The 20,466-nt window shown below is 39.6% G+C and overlaps 1 protein-coding gene across 2 annotated transcripts in view; it reads left to right on the forward strand.

The window, feature by feature from the left end:
- MTHFD1L (methylenetetrahydrofolate dehydrogenase (NADP+ dependent) 1 like) overlaps positions 1-20,466 on the forward strand; it is a 137,322-nt gene that overhangs the window by 102,820 nt on the left and 14,036 nt on the right. The gene's annotated exons all lie outside the window — the stretch shown is intronic.

Here is a 20,466-nt window from a genome sequence, read left to right on the forward strand (position 1 = left end):
CCAGCACCAATTTTGGACAACTGCCCTTGGGATTTATGCATGACTTCAGACAAGAAGTGGGGATGTTGCAGTGGAAATACAGGCACGTGCAAGTTTGAGCAGTTGGTGAATGCCTCTTCTGCAGGGCACAGAGGGAAGCAGGTGGGTGAATTGTGGCAGCTTCTCTGTGGTGCCCACCCTGGTCCCAGCCTGCAGCTCTAGTGCTGGTTAGCACACCTGATGTGTCCAGAGCAGGTAAATGGTTTGGTTAAGAGCTCATTCAGTCAACCTGGTACCTGTGGACTTTGATCCAATTTGAGGAGCTCAAAAATCAGTTTATGGAATGCCTTGAAACAGCAATGTTAATGGTTTGATTATGCTATCCATATAGAAGATGTACAGACCTGAGCATTGGAGAGGGCAGCCAGGTATTTCTGATATTTTGGGTGAAGAGACTGATGCTGCCAGACGTAGGGGTCACTGAATCTGATTGCTTTGGGACAGGATGGGTATCTCTGCTGCCTGTCATGGTTCAGGGCAGTAGTAGCACCCATATTCCTGTCATTCCCAGCATTCTGCTGTTCCTCTGTATAAGGAAAAATTGAAATTATGTTTCATGCTCCCTATTTTCGTTTGTTCAGCCTGATAAGCTTCCTCAGTTGAAGAAATTGCAGTTTCTGAAAAGGTTCTCTGTGGCTCAAATGGGAAATATAAAGATTCAGCCATTCATTAAGGAAGGAGTAGTTACTTTTTAAAACTCCTGCCTATATGCATTTTTTTTGAGAGGCTATCTTATGCTCACCTAAAGGGAAAAAACCATTGTCCTGCCAACATTCTTAGAGATGCATTTTTCAAATGCTGAGTTGCAAATTTTAGAAGTATTGATTCCTTGATAGCAGCAAAAAACTTTATAGTTTGGATCAAGTGAGTGGAATTTTTCCAGACTGTCCAATAAGACAAACTATCTAGCAGATGTAGATAGCTGTATATTTGAGCTTGGCAACTTACTGTTACTGAAACTCTAAAAATGATTTAAGGCTAATAGCAGGAATCTAGCTGGAGGCTGCAAGTCTGTGACTGAACAGTTTTATTGAGTTCTGGATAAATAAGGTGAAAGACATTTTGAACTTAATAATGTTCCCAGCAACTTGCTTTCTTTTGTTAAATTGTGAAATATAAAATAAATAATGTACTAATTAGCATTAAAGAGGAATGAATATTTGTGCCTTCTGGTCAAGGGATTATCCTTGTTAAAACAGGAAATGGACTCTGATTTCCTTTTTGTAAGTATTTTCTCCATAAACTTTGTATGACAATGTGAGGTTAAAAATAGGTTATACTTTTACACAGTAAAATATATATCTATTATTAGTTAGCAAATAGCTTTTATAGGGAAGGAAGGGCATTTTCCAAATTGTTTTATATTGAAATAAATGTGTCCTGCATTTGTTATGCACAAAATAGTATTTACTGAGAAATTAGAAACTGAGCTTCTCCAATTTATTATGTTGTGGCATGGGCTATAGAAAATATAATAATCAACATTTACATGCTATCTCTTTATATTAGTAACTTGCTAGTCAAGCAAAATTTTGACCTTTTTTTTTCTTTTTTTTTTTTATAAGGAAGACAGAGGTACAAATAGTAAGGTCCCCCTGACAATTCTGGGATGGGACAATGAATAAAATTCACAATTTCCTGGCTTACAAAATCATGAGATGTTTATGTCTAAGAATGTGAAAAATCAGCACGGGGTATTTCCATTGGAGTAGGCTGACCTACATCCTGTGCACAATGCTAAAAGATAAAGTTATGCTGCTTATTCCTCCCCTACTCCACCCTCATAAAAATCCTAAATTATTTCCTGAGATACTTCTCATGTGTCCTTATTTTAAAAAATACAAAAGGTAACAAATGCTGGCATACTGAATTTTGCTTTTGATAAGTGTCAATGGGTTTGCTTTGGAAAGAGCAGTCTTTCTTTACTTATGACATGATGAAATGTCATAAATAGAGCATCACCTTTTGAGCAACTTGGCCTCACGTAAAGTCTTGTGTGCAGTTTTGGGTGCCACATAAAACAGAATATGAAGGTATTAGAGCAGAAGAGAGCTGTGAGGATGGTGGTGGGTGTGGAGCAGCAGCCTTATGAGGAGCAGCTGAAATCACTGGGCTCCTGAAATGAACAGAGGAGGAGACTGAGGGGGAGATCTCATTGCAGTCCACAAGTTCCTCTCTCGGGTGACAGGACCTGAGGGAATGGCATGAAGCTGTGTCAGGAGAGTATCCCAATGGAACATGCTGGAGAGTGCTGCTGTCTGGGACAGCTGCAAAAGATCTGAGATGTGGCACCAGATGGGTGGGTCTTCACTTTTACAGCAAAGTTTGGCTCCTTTGAGATAATTTTGACTCTTACCTCCGTAACCATCCAGTGGGTAATAATCCCATGCTGGCCATACCAGTGCTTGACACTTCACAAGTTAGTGCCTGGCAGCTGGACATTCAGCTTTTCTTGAAGTCATATAAAAATGCCTGATACTGAAAATAGAACATTCTTTTTAGCTGGTTTCACATTTTTAATAATGTTTTTTAATAACATGTCAAAGTTTGGAGCTAGTAGGCTAAACAGTTTCTCTCGAGGGACTCCCTATTTTCAGAAGATAAAATTCTACAATTGCATGATATTTTAGCTGGAGTGCCTGACTGCAACATCTTTGTTTAACAACCATATTTCTTTAGACAACATAAGAAGCTGAGCTTCAGGCTTAATAAGAAAAGGTAGTGACATGAAGAAACTCAGAATGAGCTATTCAGTCACATATAGGAATGTTGCAATTGGAAAGAAAGTATTTTAGAAATGTTTAAGTTCTGCATGAGCTGTCCTACTTCAAGCTCAGCAATGCTCCGAAGACTTTGAGACTAAAGTTAACCTCTGAGTACATGCTTTCAGGAAAAGTGGTGAGAATTAGGTAATCAGGTCATGGTTCCTTTTCTGCACAGCCACAGGGGCTATTTTATCATGTCACCTTTTTACAGGTTTCTACTTCACTTTTTTTAGTTGGAGACTCCATGTCTACAGGAATTTTAAAAAGATAGTTGAATCCAAATCAACTGTTTCTTGTTTTTACAAATATGCAAAATGGCACAAAGATCATCATTTAGCAACCAACACATCAACAATGATTAAACATATGGAGGTTTGTGACAGTCACAGAAGTATCATTTATGTCCCCTGTAATCTTCAGAATGTCTTGCTCTGATTCTGCTTAAAATCTGGTTTAATAAGCAGAAGCAGTCTGCAAAGGAACATTGGGTATGGGTGGAGGGGAGAGCTGCATTGTTACATGGGAAAGGATTGCATACTAACTCTCACTGAAGTGGCAAATCTTTTGTATCTTGTAAGGCACCTACCAGGCTGATGCCCTACAAATACTGAATATTTAGTGTGTCTTGAGGTAGCTTCTGGTTTCAGTGTTGCAATCAAATGAGCATACCATAAGCAAAAGCAGCAGAGAAATGTAGAAAATGTGTTTGCCTTTTAGTAAATCATCAGTAAGCTCTTATGCTGAGATGTTCTGGTTTTGTTACTTGCTCACTCAATGAAAACAACTAGTAGACTCAGACTGGAAGAACTATGACAATTTGTCATCTGTAGAAACCTGTTGTACTGTTCCTAGTCTTTTTTTAAGATTAATTTATATAAGTGAAAATAGATCTCCTGGCCTGATTTTACTTTTCACTTACATTTTTTTACAAAACAGCATGAAATTCAACACCACTTAAAGAGTTCCTGCTTGGCTCCTTATTTTCAGTCTGCTGTGAGGGCAGAAGTTCTGCTGGAGACGTTTCCTTGGGGACATCTTAGGCTGTGGAATCTCAGTGGTGTTAATTTATATTGCACTTTTAAGCAGTGCTATTCATAACATAAAATGACAAATGCACCCCCAAAAAGAAGTAGTAAATGTCACATAGGTGGTACCACTGAGTTGTTTTCTCCCAGTTCCATTTGCAACACTTGCCTCTCTCTGCTCAGAAGTTACTGCATTTGCACAGCTCTCAAAAGCTGCTGGGGCTCAGAAGTGAACAGCTAATCTGGGAGTTTGTACAAGGAAACTGTACGACAAAAGCTGTGACTTTTACCTTTCTTTGATTCATGAAATAGCCCAAAATTCAGGGGTCTGTGGTTATTTTGCTGGAAAACAAAAGCTAGTTTGATATCTTACATGCAGTGCTGTTCATAGATGATAAATGCCTGATTTCCCTGCTCACAGTGGAGTTCCCTTGTGAGCATCTCCAGGCTTCATTCAGCTAGTGGTTGCTCAGAAGGCTGTCCTGCAGATTTTTCTCACCATCCAGCTCATGGCTTTGGCTCACATCCAATTTCAGGTTTCCAAGAGTGTTACTATTATGCAGGATATGTGCCTGTTTGGAAGGACATTGGTATATAAATAGTGTTCCTGCTCTCCTACCATTTTGCTCTTTTCATAGAATCACAGAGTCAATTTGTTTGGAAAAGACTTCTGGGATCATGGATTCCAGCCTGTGGCCTAACACCACTTTGTCAATGGCACTGAGTGCCACATCAAGTCTTTTCTTGAAGACCTCCAGGGGTGGTGACTCTTCCACCTCCCTGGGAAGCCCAAGCCAACATCTTCTTGTGGCTCATGTTCAGCTGCTGTTGACCAGCACCCCCAGGTCTATATCTGCTGGGCAGCTTTCCAGCTGCTGTTCCCACAGCCTGTAGCACTGCCTGGGGTTGTTGTGACCCAGGCACTTGGCCTCGTCTCTTCTGCAAATGCCCATTCAAACCCAGCCTCAACAAGGATTATTCCTGTTTTTGTATGCACTGTATCAGTATCCAGAGGAAATGTATTTGCTATACAGATCAGTTCCTATTCATCTTTGCCATTCACCAGCATTTTTTGAGTAGTATCTCTTTCTTGTTGGAAGTGTTTTTAGGATTTCTGTGTATTTAAGTTGAAAAGGCAGTTTTACATCCATCAGTTTATACATGTTTGGCTTAATTCATAATGTTATTACTGGAGGTGGAGTGCAATGAATGGAGCAGTCATGTGATGTAACAAGAATTTCCTTATATGTACATAAAAACGTAACTCGTGGGAGTGAATTTGTTGATAGAAGAGTGCTTTTAGTTTGATCATCAGGTATTTGTGGAAAAATTCTCTACATATGTTGTTTGGATTGTGGACTGCACTGAATATGTATGCATTTTTTACCCATTAAACCACGCCTTCATTATGTCCAGTTTTAGTACATATCATTGCAGCAAACTGGTATGATTTCATAGATGACCATCATATTTTCATTATAGTGGTCAAAAGTCTAATCATTTTCCTCTTTTTTTTCCCACCTTTTCCACCTCTTCCTTCTCTCTCCCTCCCATTTTTTCCCTCTTTCTTTCTGTCTCTCTTCTTTCCTCCTGGGATCTGTTCTGGCATCTGGAGGCAGTTTTTATCTTGACACATTTGATGTAAAGGATGGAATGTGTCCAGTTCGGGAAGCAGAAAAGCTAAAGAAAGAAAAAAAATTGAATCATTGCATTGCAGAAATTAAGAATTCTCTTTCTGGTCCTTCGAATAGAAACAGTTTTTTGTTTTAGCTCAGGCTATACATGAGATAATAAATTGCAATTAAATGGCTTTATTTAAATGGAGGGAATTTTGCTATGTTGTTGTCACCATAAAACTTAACATTTTATGGAAACAAAATGACAAACAAGATTATGGCATACATTAAACATAGAATGTGTACTTTACAGCTTAAAGGAATCCAGCCAAGAGGAAGTTGTATATTTAAAAAAACAAAATAAAAAACAAAAACAACCAAACCAAAGCCAACAAAACCAACCAATAACCACATATGTGCTATTCTCAGTATCAGTCCTGGACTGAAAAGCGTATGTATCCAAATGTGGGATTTTTCTGTGTGGTCAGAATTTCAGAATGTGCATGCCAATGGTCCTGAGTTCATCTGAAGAATGGAGGTGTTTCCATGTGCCAACAACACCTGTGCAGAAGAGCAGGAGCATGAGCACCCTCAGAATGTGTGTTGTTACCTCCTTTCTTCTGCCTGTGTAGTTGTAAAGGGGAGACTCTCTGGCTCCTTCTCTGTGTCACTCCAATCCACATTTTACTCCTTGAGTATGAAGTGTTACATCCCTTGCATTAGTGTCACTATGTTGTGTTCTTCCAGGCTTGTCAGCAAGGATGGAGGGTGGGGAGGGAGGTCAGCTAGAAGACTTCTGGCTTCTTCCAGGCGTGAGCGAGCCAGGGAATGTACTGAATGAAAGGTGTGCTCTTAATTGCACTTGCTTGAGCAATAAGCAGCTTTTACATCCTAAACTCCATCTCAGAAAGTCCTGAACTTTTCATGATCTTCAGCTCTCTGCTCCATGCTTCACATGTTGTGTTTCTGTTTGTGGGCTGGGGTTGCTGGCTCTCCCTTAATTCAGACGTAACCTCTGCAAACCAAGGCAGTCTGCTGTATTAAGACTTCTGCCAAATGTGATTCTTGGAAGACATAATTTAGCCTTTGCCACAGAATGAGCTTCCACTTTTTAAAATTGTTTTGGTAAATTGGACTTTGCCCTCTAATAAAGTTTATTCTACGGTTTAGTGAAAACCAACAAAAAAAAAGTAGAAAGGCAATTTGTGTGAAGCCTCAAGGAATTTCTTGTGGGTAAATTCATAGAAAAAGTTGAAAAATTAAAGGAAAGTTTGGAGGAAAGGTTACCAAGTACATAATTATAAAACAAATTCCAACTTTCACCTGAATCCATTTTTACTGAAGTGTAAAGATCTTTTTGTTTGGACTAGTGCTGTTGGTTGTGTTGCATTAGTGTGTCATTTTGCATGAGGTAAAATTCCCTACAGGACCACATTAAATTGAAATTGCTGCGCTAATTTGTAAATGGAGGAGAAACCTGCAGATATTCAGAGGAAGGCAATTCAAATCTGTCCTCTTTTTAATGCAGTGGTTAGGTCTGCTTTTCTAAACAGATGAGTTAGTGTGCTCATCACTAGTGCAGGTCATGGGGAAGCATTGCCAAACAGTTTGTATTAGTTTTGTTCCATTGTTGTGTGATAAGTCTGATGAAACTTACTGCAGTGAGAACTTCAAAAGATAAATCTACTCTACTGAGGAAGTGTTAAAAGCAGCTGCTATAGGACAGCAGTTTCTTACAAATGATGGAGCTGTTTTAAACCAACAGAAAACCAACAAAACTCAAAGGATTTTTGTAGTTTTAGGAAAAAATATGTTAAGAACTAATTGACTTTCTTGTGTGCAAACATAAAACTGGGAAGGACATGCCTAAGGTAAATGTATCTCGGACCCATTCTTTTTCTGGTTTGTCTATCCTGTGATGCACTTGAGACCTTTCACATTTGTGAAAGAAACTATAGGAGGAATAGACTTTCAGAGGAAATCAGCTGCTGAAATATATATTTTTTTAAATCTGTAGAAATAATGAAAGAAAACTATTTCCAAAAATGAGGGGGAAAAGCAATCAGGTGTTTCTGGTTTTTTACAACCTCTAAATAATGTTATTTTCAGCCCTACATAATTCTAACAGCTCTATATAGCTTCCATGGAAGAAAAGATTAATATCATTGACAATTTTCTGGCTGTGGATGCAATGGCATATTGATTCTTAATTCCATTGAGAATGGATTTTAAGATGCATATGATAAATTCTTAATTAGTAGTTCTTTACTGCTGCTTTAAAAATGCAGTTCTCAGAAACCCTCAACCTCTTTATATTCCTTCCTTTGTTTGCTTTGGCTATTTAGACTTCTGGGTCTTCAAAATGGAAATTTCTCCTAGTTCACCGGCACCAGGGCAGAACAGTTCCTGAAGTTCAGGCTACTGAGATGGAAGTTGCTTGTAGTACATTAGAGATGGTATTTGTTTTCAGGCCTCAGAGAGGTAGAAGGACTCCATAATATCATTACTGCTGCTTCACCGTTTCTACCTTTTAGCAATTGCCTTCTGAAGCCATGTGCCTCTGTTCTTTGCATTTTGCTGATGAGAGCTGTCTGTCAGTTCAGCTAGTGTTTTCCTCTGCTTCCTGCTAAGTTTTCCCAAGTGGCTTTGGTACCATCCCTGTTTGCACAGAACATATTTCCCCCTTTTTTTTCCAGTCCCTCATTTCACAGAGCTAAGACAAAGCTCCTGCAGTTCCACAGAGCATGGGCTGCAGTCTGCACATGTGTACCTGCACTAGGGGCAGCCTCATCCCCTTCCAGAGGGGAGATGGAGCCCCTGGGCAGAATGGAGAATTAAGTACAGGATAGGAAAGAGACCAAAGTGAGGAATGCAGAGTTGTGTTAATTTTTTGCACTGAGTATCTATTCTTTAGTACTGTTTTCCAACCTGTTGTGTTTATATGCCCAGGTTAACTCTTCCCACTTCCTGATGTTCACATGGTCTTGAACATAGGAATGGTGTAAGTTGTTGGTTTGGGTTTTCACTTACTTTTAATAAAATAATAAAAAGTTATGGCAACTATAAAAGGAAGCCAATAACCAGCTAAAAATACCTTAAAAGTTTTAACTTAAGGTTTAGCTGTTTATCTGCAGTCCTTTGGAGGGATCTGTCAATCTCTCACCAAAACTGAAAACAAAATCTTTGTATTTTCCAGCAGAAATTTTTAGTAGCATCTGAGGCATTTGTTTTGCTTTCATTTTGTGTATTGATCCCATGATACACCCTCTAGGCCAAGCAGCTGCAAAGTCTGTTTTTGAAATAGTTTATGAAATGTTGCTACAGTGTAGATGATGCATTAGGGCATAATGATGCTCATGGAATATTGCCTCTGACTCTGACTTAGCAACAGAGTATTTGCAGGACAAAAAGTAGATTTGCTTCTCCTAGTAGATCTTTAGCATTTACTTTTTGAATCAAAAAGTTGCCAATAACATGCTCAGAGGGTTTGGTCCTGTACTGATAACTCAATGGAGAATGGAGCTGGAAATAAAGAGTTATGGGTACAGTTGAATTGCTGTTTGACTGTCAAAATGGGAAGCATTTGCTCACTGACTCCAGCTGCCTTAACAGCCAGGAGAGGGAAGTATGAATTCTGGAGAAGCACAGGTAAACTGAAACATGCATGCATTTGCATATCAGTTAAAGAAAAATATTGCACACATTCGTTTTCAGGACTAAATGGATCTTAAAGTTTCTGCCAATGGATGAGGCATCCCTTTCTAATTCTAAATATGAATTATTTTTGGAAACTTGATTAGAATTTCAACAAGCCCCAGGTGCCAGCAAAGCTCGCTACTTTAATAACCTGCACATATTTCATTTCATGTTGTCAGTTTTATCTCTGCCAAAGCACCTATCACCTCACACTGCCAATCCATTTTGATGCTGGAAACATTTGGAAAGCTTTGATTTATAGTAAAGACTTGCCCTTCCTTCTAAAATTCTTGTCTCATGGTTCCTGTCTTCATGACTATCCATCTAATCATACTTGTTCCATTTCATTTCAGTAACCATAGGCTTTTGAGAGACTTGATGAGCCTTGTCTTTTGGGGAGAAAACCTTCAGAAGAAAGTTAACATAGAAAGAAAAAGCAAACATTTTGTTGGGTGTGACAGTGCATGGAAAAGACCAGTCAGTGTTTTCTGGTTTCAACATTGATTGGATAATTTGGTTGGATTACACTGTTTTTCCTGTGTAAATTGCCTACATTGAGAGTTGGTGCTGTAAAATGTGCTCTTTCCTAACAGTAAGAGGATAAGAGCAGAAGAAAACTGAGAGTTCTGCAATGGTGAGGATGTTGGGTTTGCAAGCTGAGTCACAATGTTGACATGTCAAATACACCAGGTCATTTATGTTTAACAGACTGTAAATCAGAGAATCTGTTCCTTGGTCTGCTGTTTGAAAACTTGGTTCAGGTAGAAGGGCCCTGGTGCCAGCAGAGTCTCATCAGGTTTCCTTGTGAGTTACTGGGGAATGAAGGAGGGTGTAGCAGCACTGCTGCCATTTGCCCACAGCACGAGCCACTGTACACCCATTGCCAATAATGAGGAGTAAGCCAAGGTGTTTGTACTGTGAGTAAGCAAAGGCACACCCAAGTGCTGCCAGTGATGAAGATGCAGCTTTTAGTTGTAGTGCAAGCTCTGGTAGGATTCTGAATGTGGCTTAATCAGTCCATGCTAAGATCTTCACTGCTAGTGTTGCACCTGTTGTGTTAAAGCTCACACATGTGTCTGCATGCTCATGGTAATCATTGGGCATGAGTTACCTCCTCAGTTTGGCCATGTAGGTCTGTCTTGTACTATTTTATGTAGAACTCTGGAGTTAGCAGTTTTGTCCAATCAACACTTATGGCAAATGTGACACTGATAGAATTTTTTTACATTTTTTTCCCCAAATATCTAATGTCATATGCTGAAAGCAATGCATTTTCTTCTATGCTCCATGTCAGCTGTCTTTTGTATATCAGATTTGCTTTTATACAGCCTTACTTCTTTTGTAGAGGTTTGTGTTTAGTCTGTAGTTGGTGCTATATTTAAGATTAATGTTTGTAATGTTGCTGGCATTAACTTGTAAATTCAAGCTAGCAAAGGAAAGCATTTGCTCCCATTCCATTTCAGACAGTGTCAGAGGATTTATTTAAAGTGTGCTTTCCAGCCCCACTCACTTGCTCCCTGGAAATAAACCTGGATCCAAGCTGGATTATTAGTACCAACGTGAAGGACCATGCTTGAATTCCATAAAATTTCTCTTTCTTAGCATTTATTCTTCTGTCTTGTCCTGGAGATTACACAATTGAAGATAAATGTAACCTACAATAGTGAACACAACAGCACTATCTGTTATTCTGCACAATAACTGTTTGTTATCTTTACAAAAAAATGTGTGGTAACTAGCCAGACAGCAAGCAAATGCCATTTCATACACCTGTGTGCCAGATGTTTTACAGCTGTGCACATACTGCTGCTGCTGAACCTCCAGTGAGTGTCATGGGACAACTGATTCAGGGACAGAATGAATTTTTCTCTTGGGATGGGCTGAAATGGCAGGGAAGGAGATGGCTGCCAGTCAAAGGAACTGCATAGCACAATTAAGAAGCAAATCTTTTGGCATCTTGTTTGGGGATATTGCCAGCATTGAGAGTTAGCAAGATTTACTCTGGCTGCTTCGCAGCTAAAATATTTTTTACAGCCCCTCAAAGCCCAATGAAATTAAAGTAGGTATTACTGAAATTTGGTTTGGTAGCATACAGGTGAACTGATTTTTGTAATGAGCAGCATAGATAGAGTCACGTGTTACAAATCTAGGTAGGAATTAGTGACTATAAAATACATATTGTTTTTATCTGAATGTCACAAAGCTTGGAAAATCCTCTTCTTGTTGCATCTTGGGGGTTTATTCCTGGAATGGACCTTTCTATTTCTTAGTTCTTAAAACTATGGCCAGTGTGACAAAGGAAGTGGCCCTATCATCACAATCCCCGTCCATTTTCTTTCTTTATGACTCCTACAGTGATTCTCCTTTAGAAAATACTTTGCAGCATTCATTTGAAGCCTGCAAAATTCTGTAAGGAAGTAGGTTGCTTTTACTATTGTGTAATCTTTTATTTATTTAGCTATCATAACTCACTGCTTTGCATGTCAGAATGGAAGTTCCAGCAACTGATATGCTGCACATGGTATTTGTAGCCAAATCTCAGTGTAGTTGCAGCTGGATTCTGTGTCACGTCTTTAAAGAGTGGAAGGAGGATATCACACACTGCTCTGGGAATGGGGCCAAGGCATTAGACATGAAAGTGGGCAGGCATATGTGCCTTTATGAGGAGAACAGGGGAAGAAGGAGTGTGGTCCTGGAAGTCTGATAGGCATGGACATATTTTGGTTGCTTCAGAAGCTGACTCCAGTTTTGGACTAGCATCTGTAGTCTAGTCACTGACCCAAAGCTTCTAAGGCTTTTTAAAGTCTGTTTTTAAGGTGATAGTTTCAAGAATTTGTTTATTAGTGTCCTTCCAATTTGGCAATGAAACAGTTTTTTCTTTGGTTTCTTATTTGGTTTCCCTGTCACGGAGAGGGACTGCAAGTATATGATGTGAGAAAGAGAGTTATAGTCACTGCTATATTGATTTTGGCGTGCAGAACTGAAGAAAAACTATGTCAAATTAGCATTCATGGTAACTCCGTGTGAGAGACATCAATGGCTTGAAAGGAGATGGCCAAAATCTTATCAGTAAAGCACAAACTTCTCCAAAGCTCTGTGTTTAGGCTTTTTTAACTCTTTCCTTCAATTAAGTTTTTGATGCTTTTGAGAAGCATTGAAGGTAGTGCTTTACTAGGCTGTGGAGGGGGAGGAGCCCATGGCATGCTGTGCAGTGCAGCATGGAGATCTGTGATGATACAATGGATGGCACAGCGGGCATGGGAAGGACTTTAAAAATGTGGTTTCAAAGTTGGAAGGATGGCCATGAGCAGGGCACTGTGCCTAATGAACACCCTTTGGCTCAATGGCACCTTCATATATATATATACACACACACATATCTATATACATAGCTTTTGCTTCCAAAGGTTCTGTGGGTGAGCTTTGCCACCTTTGTGTTATGTTGAGCTGGGTATTGTCAGCATGGGTATAATGAACAAGCAGGAAGGAGAGCAGTCCTGGACCAACATACAGCCAGGGACAAGCCTTCCTTTGGTTTTGGGGAATATTATCTGTGCTGCTGAGAAGGCAACTCACACTTTCTGTCTGTTGAATGGGTATTTCTACTTTCACATCATGCTACAAAGTCCATTTTTTTCAGTCTCAGGCATAATATGCTTTTAGTGAAGATTTTTTCCCCTGTGATTGTTTCCTGAGTTAGTATATCTTCCTTCACTTTGGCAAGGATTTTCCCTAATAAAAAGTTTCATCATCAGTTATTAGTTTCATATGACGGGTCTGTGAAGCACACAGGATTATTGAAAGCTATAAAATTTGTGTTAGCTGTTTTCCTACATCATGATCAAAATGATCTCAGTTGTGTCTCAGTGGGTTTGATCATATAAATTTATTGCTGGTTACCCACAGCAAACCAACAAGCTGCAACTGTGTGACTGGAGCTCAGATGAAATTATCCATTTATACCCAAAGTGGATCAGGGAAAAAACAGCTGTAAAATAAGTGTTTTCAGTGTTTTAGTAATTGTTTTAGTAACAATTGCTTTGCTAATAGTGGTTCCATAATCTTTTATGGTTATACTGTATGTAACTTTTAGTCAGAATTAGTAACATTAGGTTACAACTTTTTATAATCCTGTTTTTAGCCCAAACAACAAAAACATTGATACTCAATACTGATCCATAGTTAAGTGGAAAAGGAGCTGTGGTAGAACATAGTGTGCTACTAATACCACCTGATGAACTAGCATGAAGCATCATATTATTAATTGACTTAATGAGTCCTTAGATCCTGTGATACTTAAAAGAAGGTTAATTCGTTTCTTACAACATAAGTGTAATGGACAGTGTTTAAATGTGTTTGATTATCATTATATTATTATACCCAGTTCTGAGATTTTCAGTGCCCCTTCATTTCTCAGCCCCAAATTTGTAGTTCCTTTTGCTCTGAAGCATTTTAGGAGCAGTAGCTCAAAGCAGTGTTTCTTCCTTGTTTCCATCCCTTGGGTGAGCTGTCAATGGGTGCTGTGCTGGGCACAGTCCCCTTCTGGAGCTAAGCAGAAACATGGCTTGCTGGCAACTCAGGTGGCAGGTGATGCTGAAAGGTGCTTGTCTGAAGTGCATGATCAACTCTGGTTGGTTTGACACATTTATATTCCACACTAGTTTCCTGGGGTTTTTTTGTATAGACCATATGAAGAGTGGCATGAAAGTGTCAAAATTTATTGTTTTTCATTGGACTCTAAAATAAAGTTGTTGTCATCACTTTTGAGGACAAGTGCCAGAGCCCTGCCTCTCAGACAGGTTACATTACTGCAGCTGGATGCTCTGGAAGGCCCTGCCATAAAGGGAGATGTGGCTGCTGAAATAGTCCTGCTGCAAACTCAGCCCGTGCACTGTTCCTAGTGCTAATTCTCTGCAGAGCGCCTGAGCAAGCTCACCCAAGGTTCCTGTCCTAATAAGACAAAGTGCTGCATTGTATATGAAAGGGAAGGTTTTAAGCTCTTTGGCTGCAACCCCGAATTCCATTAATAGTGCTGGAACCTAGAGGTGGGGCATGCATAGGCTCTGCAGCACACACTGTGACTAACATGCTAATACAGGTGCAGCAAGCCAGGAATGGTGGGAGCATTTCAACCTAGTCAACCCTGTCAATTCAGCCTGTCACTCATCATTTTGCTTTGGGATAGCTGGTTTCAAAAAGAAGCAAAGTAGAATCTCATATAAATTAAAATCATAAAATAACGTGTGAGGAAGATGGGAAAACTTCACAGAAAATTTTGAATCATAACAGCAATACCATTATTTTTAATGACCATCCTTTTGACAAGAAAACTTTTTATTCACAGGCATTCAGGATAGTGGGAGTACCTACCCACACATATGGGCATACCCACCTACCTGCACACTACACACCTTTAGTTGTAGTATACAATTAAGGATGCTTCCACTTCTGGATTTGTATATTCAGGATAAATTAAGTAATTTAAATCAAATTTCAGAAATGTTCACAAGTAAGTTACCTTGTCAAGAATCTGTACATTTTACTGCAGTAAGAAGCAACTGGTAAGCATTCATGGGGATAAAATTCCTCTGTGTTTCCTCACATTTGTTTTGATTGGCATATAAGTTATTCATCCTTCACAGTGGCTCACTTTCTGATTATAAGGGTATCTTTTATCCTTCCTCCTCCTTTCATCTCTTTCCCCCACCCCAGTATATTGGGTGTGTGCTGGAATAGAATCAAATACAAAAGTTGTATCAATGCAGTGTTACGTGTTTTAGGATTTTTGCATCTTTGCTGGAAAACAAAACACTTTGGACAGTTGGAGAATTATTTCTGTGATGAAATGTTGCAGATTTAGTTATTTGCTTGCTTGTTTATTAATTATTTGGATCCTCCTTTAGGTGTTTTCATCCATAGTCTTTCTTAACCCTCCTCTGTGTATTTTACAGACTTGTTCCTCAAAAAAATGCTGAGAGTTATTTTCATTAGGAATAAGGAGAAGAATCCAGGATTCATCCACGTTACCTTTCTGTTTGCTTTACTTTTAGCTTCCCTTATGCCTCACTTAGAAAGCAGCAGCTGTTTTACCTTCTGCATCACATGACATCCTTTCAAACCAGCCACTTTAGAGCATCCTTCCTCAGTATTGTGAGGGATGCAGAAGAGACTTACTGGCACTTTGCTGCTTCTTTCTCATTGCACTGTCATGAACTGGTAATATATCATCTGTGTGGTGCTGCTCTGTATTGTCAGAGGACTAATTTAATTATTTTTATTAACAGCCCCTTAATTGAATTTTTGAAAGACAGATAAAATTACAAACACAGCACAGGAAGAGCATAGGAAGAATGTCTGGCAGAGCTATACAAATAGATGCATTGCTTCAAATATTCCCTCTGCTGTCAAACAAGACATGTAATCTGTAAAGGATTATGTGTAAGAGGGAGAAAGATACCCAGAGCAATACTGAAGCTCATTCAAGTGGTCAAAGCCAGTAGAAAAGGAAAGAAATAAAGTCAGACACATGAAATCATGAGTGCCTCCAAAGTGCAGTGGCTGCTCTTCCGTCTCCCAGACACTCAATCAAAAATAAAACAAAAATTATTCAAATCCCTGTCCTCTGGAAGAGAGAGAGAGAAGGCTCCTTCAGGGGAAAGGGCCAAGGTGACATTACAACCCACAAATCCCTAAGAGGTGGGTGTTAAAAAGTGATAGGTGGACTGAAATGTTAGCTCAGCCTACGTTTACTTTTGCAACTGGAAACCATTTAAAATCACATTTTCTAAAGGGAAAGCAACTTTTGTCTTTCTTGAGTTGTTTAGGCCAAATGGACCATTTCATTAAAGATATGTTCTGAATTCTGTTTCCCAGACACAAAAGGCATGATAATCCAAAAATGTGCCTTCTTGTAGGCCTTTCAATATGATTTCCAGTAAAGCTTTTAAAAAAAGAGTAGTATATGAGATGAATCCCAGATAACTGCAGTGTAATGTCTAGTGGTTTCATTTTCCAGGGATATACTCATAAAAGTTCATTTTTAGGGGTCTAAAGTAGTCTTCATTTTATGGGGCAATTAAAGACTTCTGTTTTGATGATGTCTGCTGTTCTCTGTGGGATTGATCCAGAATCAAATACATTCTGTTGAGGAAAAATCAGTATGACAGTTCACTGCTAGCATTTTTCATGGAGAATTGCAGTATTCTCCCAGATGGAAAAGAAACTTACAAGGGAGTTTTATTTTTTTATAGGCTTATATTATAGCTAACCATTCTTCCACTTATCACTGCAGGTACATGGAACACTGCCTGGTTTTGGAGTCTTTCCTCTTTATATAGTACACGTTATGTTAATATTTTTTGACACTTGAGTAAGAAAAATTCTTACATTTTATAAAATGCAAGGCAACTGGCTGCCCTTTGATTATTTCCAGACCCACACAGTATCAGTCACAAAGGTAATATAATATGAGATTTAGGGTTCTCTGACAGACATGTGTCTACAAATGAAAATCATATTGCCGGAGCTGTATCAGCCCCTGTGTCTCTGAGGGATGGCAGTGCCTTGAGTGCAGGATCATCTGATTTGCTTGTGAATCAGCTCCACAGTGGTTACTGTGTGCTATATTTAGTGTTTTGTAGGTAAGCCTCTGGTCTTTTCACTTTGCTTTATATCACTCTGAAAAAAGCAGTGGTTGTGCAGAAACGGGGTTGAGGAGTGAGGTATTTGGGACACGAGAGCTAAGGGAGGGATGGCAGGAGTGTCTGTCTCGGCTCTTGCTCCAAGTCCCACTGTCCTTGCTGGCAGTCAGTCCTGAAGCTGTGCAGTCCTTTGGTGAGCTGGGCAGGGGTCAGACAGGCTGCAGACCTGCCCCTCTTGGCAGCAATTTGGGTGTAGGTGGCTGTGCTCTGGAAGCTGTAAATCACTGCTGCCCTGGGGAGGAGCCTGGGCTCCCAGCCCTGCCTGCCTCAGCCCTCTGAAGGAACAGCAGTGTGAAGGACTGCCTGTTGTTTCCTTTTTAAGGGGTCCTTGCAAAGAGACCTTAAGCCTCAAACATCAGGATGAGGCAGGCAAGGGTCAAAATCTTGTGAGAGGAAATGAGTAATAAGGACGTCACAGACCATCTCCTGCGTTAATTGGAGTTGTGCCCTGGGTTCGTTTTCCCTTCTCTCTCACTGAATCTCCTTTTTATAGATATATATTTAATAGTAGCCTCAATGACAGTGAAATGGATGAGTGCAGTACCATTTAAATGCCAGCTTCCACTTGTATGGCATCCCTCTGTAAATGCACTTAGAACAAACATCTGCTCCCAGAAATGGCTTTCTGGCCTGTGCTGGTTTTTTCAGTGTCTGCCAGGCTTTTTATCACCATGACCAGTAATCCCAGCATGTCCACAAAAAGAAAAGATCCTTGTTTGTCTAACATTGCAGCCACCTCAACTGGCTTGTTAAAACTAAAAAGTTATAACTGGAGGAGTAATGCAACCCTATTCACAAGAAAGAGAAACTTTACAGTTGTGAAGGTTATCACATGTGTTAGGCATACATAATGCTGGTTATTTCTACATTATCATCTGAATACCACAAAAATTAAAATTCATGTAAAGTACCTTTTTCAGCTAAAATTTGAATTGGTGGGTATCTAGACAGTAATCTTGAAAAGCAGAATATTAAAGAGACTCTCATACAGCTGCATATTAATATGTGGCCATTCCCTTCTGAAAACAAAATAGTGAACTGGGTTTTAAATATCCGCTTGCACACAGTATGACGTAGTATTTTGCATAGGCTTGCTGACTTAAAATGTGTATATAAGAGCTGATTGGTGTTATCAGAGCTCTGCTGTTATCCCTGTAGCCATTTGAGAAAAATTTCCTATTCTCTAGCAACTTGACCACTTTCTTTCTCTCCACTTAATTAAAACTTCCTGGATCATTCTTCACAGAAACAGTTTTAAGACTCTTGACATGTTACTATGTTTCTAATATTTGAAGTACTGAGAAAGCCAAGAATTTTTGCCATGTTCATATAGAATTTGTGTCTGTAAATCCAAAGTCTTGTGAATTTCATAGACTTGTATTTATACCTGTATCATGTTCCTGTGATGTTATGCAAAATTTAAAGGTTATCTGAAGCCATCTCCATACTGCCTGGAAACTAGTTTTACTTTAAAAATATTTTCAGTCTGTGAAGAGATGCTGCCAGGCATTTATATTAATACTTCTATAAAAGAAGGAAATACTTTCTCACATGTGATTAAAATGTGGAAGTCATTAACACAGGAAAGCCATTGAGTCCAAGAATTCAACAGGACTTCTGAAAGGTTATAACCATCAACAATATACAGGGTTGTAATTAATACAAGTGGTGTTCAAGGGTTCAGTTGGTGTTCAGCTATCAGCTCCCAGTTGGACAGAGGTTGCTTTGTCAACCTCCATGGTTTCAGCTTTTCTCCGCAGAGCATCTGGCACCAGCCCGTGCGCGAGACAAAACCCCGGGACACGCGCATTTGCTGTGACATGGGACAAACATGCTCCCTGCCTGCCTTCTGGCTCACTCAGAGCATGCAGCTTCTGCAGTCACTGATCACACTGCTCCAGATTTCTGTGCATATCCAGCACCCTGCTGCTCCGTGCGTGTAGGAAGCAAGGCTCTGGGAGCTTTTATTGCTGGGCTGAATCAAAGATGGAAACAGCAAACAAATAAAGTAGATACAGAAACTTCCCTCCTTCTTCTGGCTTTGACAGCTCTTTCTTATTCCTGTGTTTCAGCTGTGGCCAGGCACGTGCTCTGCACTATCCTGCAGGGCCAGGCACGGTTGCAGCAAAACAGCAGGAAAACAAAGGAAAGAGACCATGCAGTGGTGCACAGGGAGCAGAGTAAATCCTTTTCTGTGTGCACCAGAGAAACATCACACTGCTGGCACTGTCTATGTCAGATTTGCTTTGTGTCTGAGACCCTGAATGAGTTGTGCTGACTGTAGAGCTCTGCTCCAGACTGTAGGAAAGAACATCAATGCCATTGTATTTGGCACCTGTAGTAAAGATGTGATGCAGAGAGTAGACATGGAAAATAAGCCCTCTGCAGGTAATCTGTCCAGAGTGGGATCAAGGAATGCTTGTGACAGCATAAATAAGCTCCCTCTGAGTTTGTGAAGCTCTTTGTCTCTTTAATTTTCTCAGGGAAAAAAGAAAAAAGCTAAATTTCTTGATAACTTTCACAGAAATAAAATCAATTTTAAAATAGCTCTACTGTCAGTATTTATTCTCACAGTCTGAGAAATGTAATGTGGCAGCAAAGATAAAGCAGTCTTTTCCTATGAATAAACAACAAGTAATTTTCAAAAGAGGATGACTACATGAATTCCAGTTCCTGGAGAGGATGCTGCTGCTGAGATTGCAGCAGGATCCCTGGCTGCATTCAAGGGAGAGCACTCTTGCTCACCAGCAGCCTCTGTTCAAGGAAAGCACCCAGGCAGGTGCTGGGGCACTGCAGCTCTTCAGGTGAGTTTGGTGTGCCATCTTGGGGCAACCTGTCTTCTTGGGGTTGCCAGGAGGGAAGGAAGAAGGCTGGACATTAGTGGATGTGTTACAGGTTGTGTTTGTTATGCCTTGGCTGAGCAGTGGAGTTGTAAATGATTCCTTTGCCAAAAATGAAAGTTCATTACAGACTGGCCTTGTTTTGATTAGGAAGAGTTGAGGGGGAGATACACAGTAAGAGTAAATAAAGCTTATGTCTTTGCCTGCTAGTTTGTTCACTTTGGCATTAGAGAGATTTCTGAGTTTTTTGTTTTTAATCTTTTTAGGATTTACTCTGTGTGTGCACGAAAACCTTTCCATGATGGTGGCACTTTTACAATTTTTCTAGTGCTTGAAAGGAAGTTCCCATAGACTGTGTCTGTACTAGATGTTTGTCAGAATAAAAAAAAGTTGTGCAAGCTTGTGTTGGGATGCAGAAATTCATTACCTTCCCTTTTTTTTTTTGTCCTGTCATAGACTTCATTTGGGAAAAATACTACCCACAAAATACCTGTTTGGGGGTTGGTTTCTTCTTCACACTGAAAAAAATGGGTTTCCAAATGGAATTGATTTTAATTAGATGGTTTAACAACATTTTTGTTGCTTTTGTGAATAAATTGTTACCCTTTGTTTTATTGCACAAATTGTGGTTAGGGAAGTGACTTGCTGCAAGTTCATAGAGAGCAAATTGTGAGAAATGGAGAAAGTTGTATAAACTGCTGATACAGCATTCATTATGTAATAGAAAAAGATGCTGCATGCAGTGTTATTTTTGAATTTCAGTTATATGAGACTAAGATAAGAAT

This window comes from Erithacus rubecula (assembly GCF_903797595.1).
Source record: "Erithacus rubecula genome assembly, chromosome: 2".
NCBI lineage: Eukaryota > Metazoa > Chordata > Aves > Passeriformes > Muscicapidae > Erithacus > Erithacus rubecula.